This window comes from Melospiza melodia, chromosome 30, assembly GCF_035770615.1.
Source record: "Melospiza melodia melodia isolate bMelMel2 chromosome 30, bMelMel2.pri, whole genome shotgun sequence".
Classification (NCBI taxonomy): domain Eukaryota; kingdom Metazoa; phylum Chordata; class Aves; order Passeriformes; family Passerellidae; genus Melospiza; species Melospiza melodia.
The window spans coordinates 6522702-6530374 of record NC_086223.1 but is presented as its reverse complement, the minus strand read 5'-3'; positions in this window follow the sequence as shown (position 1 = coordinate 6530374).

Here is a 7673-nt window from a genome sequence, read left to right as displayed (position 1 = left end):
AAGGCAGGTAAGTGGGAAAAATGGAAATAAACAGCCCAGGGAAGTAGCCAGAGAAGGTCATGGAGTTTTCTTTTAACACACAGAGCTTGTATGGGAGTCAGACACTGTGTAAGGAGATGGAGAACAGTGGAAAACCAAGAAGCCTAGGGCACTAAAGGACCCTCTTACCAGCCATTCAGGTGGGCAAGGGTCACTCTCCTGGTCCTTTGCAGGCAATTTAAAATGGCTCTGGGGAGTGCAAGCAACCTGGCCCGCAGCAAACAGGGGCTGGCCACGACAGTTTTGGCCCAGCAGTTCTGGCCCAGCAGTTTTGGAACAGCAGTTTTGCACAGCAGTTTAGGCCCGGCAGTTTTGGGCCAGCAGTTTTAGCACAGCAGTTCTGGCCTGGCAGTTCTGGCACAGCAGTTCTGGCACAGCAGTTTTGGCATGGCTTTTTTGGCACAGCAGTTTTGGCACAGCAATTTTGGCCCAGCAGTTTTGGAACAGCAGTTCTGGCACGGTGTTTGTCAGGTTTTGCGTGGCAGCTGGCACAAGCAGGCTGAGCCAAAAGGCTGCAGCCACCCACCCTCCTTGTGTAGTGGGTTGTGTCTTTTTGCTGGTTTTGAGGTGCTTGTCCCTTCCTTCCTTCCTTCCTTCCTTCCTTCCTTCCTTCCTTCCTTCCTTCCTTCCTTCCTTCCTTCCTTCCTTCCTTCCTTCCTTCCTTCCTTCCTTCCTTCCTTCCTTCCTTCCTTCCTTCCTTCCTTCCTTCCTTCCTTCCTTCCTTCCTTCCTTCCTTCCTTCCTTCCTTCCTTCCTTCCTTCCTTCCTTCCTTCCTTCCTTCCTTCCTTCCTTCCTTCCTTCCTCTCCTCCCTTCCCCCCCTCCCTTCCTCCCCTCCCTCCCTCCTTCTCCCCTTTCCCAGCTATGGTTCACAAATTATGCAAAGCCATTGCTGCTGCCAGGAGGAGTATATAACTCAAAGAGAACCCCTAGGAAGGACACAGCTGTCCAGCCCCTGGCTGCAGGGAGGCTCTGAGCCTGGTGCTAAGATCAGAGGACAGTGCCAAAGACACCTGCGTGTGCTGTGAGCAGCTGCATGCTCTGCTCTGTCCAGTGGCAGAGCTTAAGGAAGCAGTGGAAAGGCTCAGGAGCATCAGGGAGAGTGAAACAGAAATAAAACCAACCCTGAGAGAAGCTCAGCAGGAGCCAGAGGAGCCCTGCCCTTCCTGGGATCAGGCAGAAGGAGGAGACCTAGGAGACAGTGGAGAATGGAAATGGGTCTCTGCTGGAGAGGTAATAAAATGCCATCCTTGTTGGGAAGGATGAAAGTTTGACAAGAAAGTCTCACAGATATGTAGGCTTAGCAGGAAGATTTTTAAATGTGGAGTCTGATGAAGGAATAGAGATGGAAGCAAGTTTTGATATAGAAGAAAAGAATTGCTGAGCCACTCTTACTGGATAACCAAGGAGGCAAAGGGTGTGTTACTTAGAAGGGGTTTTTCTGACTCAGAACAAAGGATAAACCCACCTCAAACACGAAGATGTTTTTATCAAGCAGAAAGATAGCACTGGCAAACAAGTCAGCAAAGTTGCAAGTAGAAAAAAGGTCTGAGAATTTTCCACTGCAAGAAAACTGAAAAACAACTTCTAGCTTCAACTGTGACATCCTAACTTTTACTGATTGGAGAACAGTAACATGAATATGGTAATGATAGTAGTTATGATAGGCTATAGATAATAGTTAAGGTATAGATTGGTTCTTCTGTGTGAAGATGCTCAGCAAAGAAAAGTATATAATGCATTGTAGCCACAATTAAAGGGTCTCCAGGCCTGCCTGCAGCTGGAGCTGACAGCTGTAGGCACAGGCACTGTCACCCATGACCCTGGACTGCTGTAACCTCTTGGATGGAATAAACTGCATTTTGGAGAGCTGCCTGGAGTCCCGCATCCCTCATTCAGGCTCTTAATCCTGACCCCCATCACCTGCCCAGGCGCCCTGACAGAACAGCCCTGGCTCCAGAGCGTCAGGCAGATGACACTAAAGAACAAATTCTGTCTGCAGAGGTTCCCAGTTGCACTTAATCTGTCACACAGATCACAGCCTCAGGTCTTGAGAAGAAAAGAAGGGGAGTGGTAGTAGGTGAGTCCCTTCTAAGGGGAACTGAGGGCCCTGGGTGTCAACTGGATCCATTCCACAGGGCAGTCTGCTGCCTCCCTGGGCTCCAGGTACTGGATATCACCAGGAAATTCCCTCATGACTAAATGAACTTCATCTGTTCACCATTGTCTGGGGTACAGTGACTGTGAAATAACAGAGTTCTCAATATTGGGTGAAACAAGGAGGGGCATCAAGAAAACTTCCACTGTGGACTTGTGGAGGGAAGCCTGTTCAAGAGACTGATTTGGAGAGTACCCTGGGCAACAGCCTTAAAAACAAAGGGGTCCAGGAAGGATGGACACACTTCAAGAAAGAAGTCTGGAAGGCACAGGAACAGACTGTCCCTGTGTGTGGAAAGATAAAGCTGACAACCAGCCTGGATGGACAAGGAGCTTTTGAAGGAACCAAGGGAAAAAAGAGTGTGTATCACCTATGGAAAGAGAGTGAATTGTTCAAGGATGTTGCCAGGTCATGTAGGCAGAAGATTAGAGAGGCAAAAGCCCAATTAGAACTTGAGGAAATCCAGTCATTGCAACCAACTTTTCCTTCCCAAAATCCCTTTTCATCCCTGGCTGGAGTATAAATGGAACTGGAATGCTGAGTGCTGAGCTCCTGAAGCCCAGGAACACACACCCCAGTGCCAGGCATGGTTTACTTGGCCTAAACCATTCAGAAGCACCAACACCCCTCTGAGGCCACGCGTCAGTTTTAGTCTTGGGCCATGGATTCACTGAAATGCATCTTTCAAACCAACCTCCTCTTCTCTTCATTCTCTTCTTCCTCAGTAGGAAAAGCCTTCCACTGGAAGTGGGCTGTGATGTTGCTCCTGTTTTCGATGAAGAGGGTTCTGTGGCTTGACATGGTGATGAAAGTCTTGTCAAACTCCACAGAATTTGTGCTCAAGCCAGCATTGACATCTACAGCTTCTCCATGCAGGTTTGTGTGGATATTTTCTTCACCTGGAACAAAGCAAAGGAGAGTCTTTGCTCAGCTCAGTTGCTGATGGAAGCACAAGGAACAGAGCAAACCACAGGGCACAGAAGGAAGTCTCACAGCTTTTAGCTGTGTGTTAAAGATTGCAATGCAAGATGTTTGCCATTACCATCTGTATGGCAGAATATCTTTGTCAAGTGGGCAGTTTGCCTTATCTCTCTCTTTGAGTGACCACAATCATTTCTACCACAGGAGGGGACATCTACTGATAACAGACTATTGAATGTCACTACATGACTGAGAAGAACAGAAACATCCCATTGTGAGATGCTCTGCCCAGAGGGAGGAGGCAAGCATTGCTACCCAGATATAATCCAGAGGTTTTGAGACACCAGCACCACTTTCTGCACTGGATTTCCCAGAGGAACAGCAGCTGCTTCTTCCTCCACTGGACCTTCGGAGGAAGAATACATCCTTCTCTACAGATCTGACTTGCTCCAACAGAACCACACCTGACACTGCAGGAGGACTGCAGCCACATTTCCAATTGGATTGCTACCAACACCCCACAGGGTATCAAGTTGTGTTCTGACTCTGTCAGTGTTGTTTTAGTTTACTGTATTGTTGATGTTATCCTTTTTTTTTTATTTTTCCCTATTAAAGAACTGTTATTTCCTGCTCCCATATTTTTGCTTGAGAGCCTCCTAATTTAAAATTTATAGCAATTTGGAGGGGTGGAGAGGGTTTACGTTTTCCATTTCAGGGGAGGCTCCTGCCTTCCTTAGCAGACTCCTGTCTTTCCAAACCAAGACACAGTGCAGGGCCCAGCACTCACCTACACTGCAGCTCAGGAGGCTGCAATGGTCACCCTTGGTCAGCGGGTGAAATTCCACTGTCACCTGCACAGTGTCACCAGCACCCAGAATTCCTATGGCTGGCACCACGGAGAAAGGGCTGCAACACAAAGAGAGGGATCAGGGCTGGGGGGACACCTGGGCATGAGATTTATATTTATATGTATATGTATATGTATATGTATATGTATATGTATATGTATATGTATATGTATATTTATACTGATATTTATATTTATATTTATATATTTGCATATTCTTATATTTATAAAATGTTTGTGAAAATAAAAATTTACCTTTATAAAATTATATAAAAATATGAATATTATTAAATATAATTTAATTTTCTTTATTTAATTTTATATATTTATTGTTAAATATATTTAATTTTACATATTTATATATATTCTAATATATTTTTACATATATAATTTTATATAAATATCTAAACATTTTATTTATATTTATATAAATTATATATTTTTATATAATAGTATAATAAAAAATTTAACTTTTATACAAAAATTTATATACATTTATAATTTATATAAAATTTATATTTATAAATATTTTTATATTTATAAATTTATAAATTTATCTTTATAAATAAACAGAATACATACTATGTGGGTTATGTTGGGAAGTTATTTTGTAGTACTCTATTAATCCTTTTAAGTAGTGTGATAAATGTAATTTTAGGCTAGAACATAATATTAAATTAGAAACTATGTGATGGAAGATACTTTTTCTAACTAGCTCAAGAAATGGATAAAATAATCAAGAAATTATTTACACAGAGCTCACAGCAACAAGACACCCAAAATGCACCACTGAGAAAGGATTGCAGCACAAAGACAGGGATCAGGGCTGGGGGGACACCTGGGCATGAGATTCCTTCTTCAGTGCAACTCACCTCAGCTCACTTGGTGTGAAAAATGCATACTATATGATTGGCTCTTTGCAAATATTAAAATTTATATTTATAATTTTAATGAAAATTTAAAAATATCTTTATAAAAATGCATAAAATTATAAATAAAATTAAATATAATTAATTTTATATTTTTTATATTTATTATTAAATATATTTTATTTTAAATATTTATATATTTATATATTTATATATTTATAAAAATTTATACAAAAATCTAAAATTTTAAATATTTAAATAAATTTTATATTAATTTATAATTAAAATTATTTAAATTTTACACTAAAATTTATATACATTTATAATTTATATTTAAAAATATTTTTATATTTATAAATTTATAAATTTGTATTTTTAAATAAACATAACACATACTATATATGTTATGTTGGGAAGGTGCTTTGTAGTACTGTATTCATCCTTTTTAAGTAGTGTGCTAAATGTCGTTTTAGGCTGGAACATAATATTAAAATAGAAACTATGTGTTGTAAGATACTTGTTCTAACTAGCTTATGAACTGGATAAGATAATCAAGAAATTATTCACACAGAGATAACAGCAACACGACACCCAAAACCTCAAGAGAAGAATTATTGTCTCCTTATCAGGAAGAACTAGACTTTGTGGGGACTGAGATGACTGATGTACAAGATGAGGGGGGGAAGCTGACAATAAACAGAAAAATCCCTAATTCAAAAGGAATGTTTGCATCACATATCAGATATATGAATATGCAACAGGCAATTGCTTTTAAGGACTAATCCTTTGTTAGCAAAACATGTTCTCTGCCGCAGCAGAACGCCTGGATGTCCATAATTCTTTGCTTTTTTATTGTCCTTACTCTGATTGTCCAAATTCTTATCACTCTAATTTTTATTACTCTTGTTATAACTATTTTATTACTGTTAAACTTTTAAAATTTTAACACAAGTGGTTGGTGTTTTTCACAGTGGAGCAAGCAGGGAGCAAACCAACCACAGTCAGCAGAAGACAGGGCAGGGTCAGAAAGGGCAACTGAGCCACTGCTGAGGAGATCCAGCCCTCAGAAGATGCTGTGGGGTAAAATGACCTCACCTCCCCCAGACTGTGCATCCAGCCCTCTGCAAGGAGACTCAAGGGTCCCACTGCCAGCAGTCCCATCAGAGAATGGTTTGTGAAAAGCACAGAGAGGCATCAGAGCCATCTGCATGCACAACTTGACACTGACTGCCTCAGGAATTTCTCTTTTCCTGCTGTTTATAAAGCTCAACTCAAGAGATGCAAATGTTAGAGCACTCCCTGTCTTGGGAGATTACAGCCTAGGAATCAGACAGGTAGAAGGAACTTTTCCTTGGAGACCAAGGAATAATTACTGTTGAATTTGCAGTGTGGTTCTTTTGGTTTATTTTACCTTGAAAACATCCTGATTTAGCCTAAAAAGGGCACATTTTATCAGCATTTCAATGAAAGCTCTAAGGAAAGGAGCAATCAAAACTCTGAGAGAGTGCAAATGCAGATTAGAGCAATACAGTGACAGGGAAACCCAAAAGGAGGATGCCATTTACAGTCTGAAGGGTCCAATTCCAGCTAAATGAAGCATCATGAGCAGGAGCACATCAAGGAAGCAGAATAGGAGGTTTCTGTGTGTTTACCAGCAATGCAGTCAGGGACTCTGGGCTGTCATGCTGGCTGGTAACTGTTTGCTTGCCAACCAGACAAACTCTGTGCAATGTGTTGGAAATAATGATGCAGATGTCTTGGTGCACTTTGGATTTAACAGGAGCAATCAGGATTTGTCACCAGGTGAGCAGCTCTTGCCTGACAAACACAAGACTCTGTGCTTTGATGCTCAGGGACAGCTCAAGGGAAATGTGCTCCCGCCCAGCAGCTGCTGGGCTTTGTGCTCTTCTACCCCGCTGAGGAAACAAAAGTTCCTTTTGTTGTGCCTTGCTGCTTTGCTGGTGGTCACTCTGTCACTCAAAAGTGTCTTCTGGAGAGATTGGTGATGAACCATCACACATAAAAATAAGGAGAACACCTGGCAAGTTGAGCTTTGTTCATGTCAGCAGTGACAGCTGATGAACTTGCTGCACGTTCAGCTCATTAAGGATCTCTTGCTGCGATGATGGGCCTGACCTGTTCCCATTCCCACTGGTGAGAACATCACTGCTGGCTGATGGAGAAGCCTAGTTCCTTCTGTTGCTCTTCCCCAGCCCTGTTATCACCAAAGGTGTTTTGCACAAGGACAGATCCTCACCTCTGGGTGCTCAGCTGGTAACGAGCTGCCTGGTTACCGACATTGCGCACCAGCAGAGTCTGCTGGGTGCTGACCTTGACCGGACATTTGGAGAAGTCCAGCTGGGCAGGGAGGTCCAGGATAGCTCGGGCACCAATGGCCCGAATTGGCACAACTATCCTCTCATTTTCAGTGACACAGACGAGTTTGTGGGAATAATCCTGCAGGAAAAGAAACTGGCTCAGCACAGGACATATAGTGCCATCCCCGTGGTAGAAGAAAAACCATTTCTATAACCCTTCAAGAGCAAAAATTTACCTACTGCACCCTCAAATGAGCACTAAGTTCTACTAATATGTCACATTTTAAAGGTACCAGTGCATTTTGCAAAACCTATCTCAGTGGCATTCAACTCCTGTGTCACTTGGGTCATCCAGAGAACTGCCCTAGGCTACTACAATTTTTACTCTAAATTTTAATGATGTTAAAGAATTCCTAAGTCCCTTCTAAGGAACATGGGGCTGTCAGAGACATCTTTTATGAAAAATCCTTTCCTTAAGATTTTTCCTTCTGAGAAGCTGAGAGGCCTCAGGAACAAAATGTAA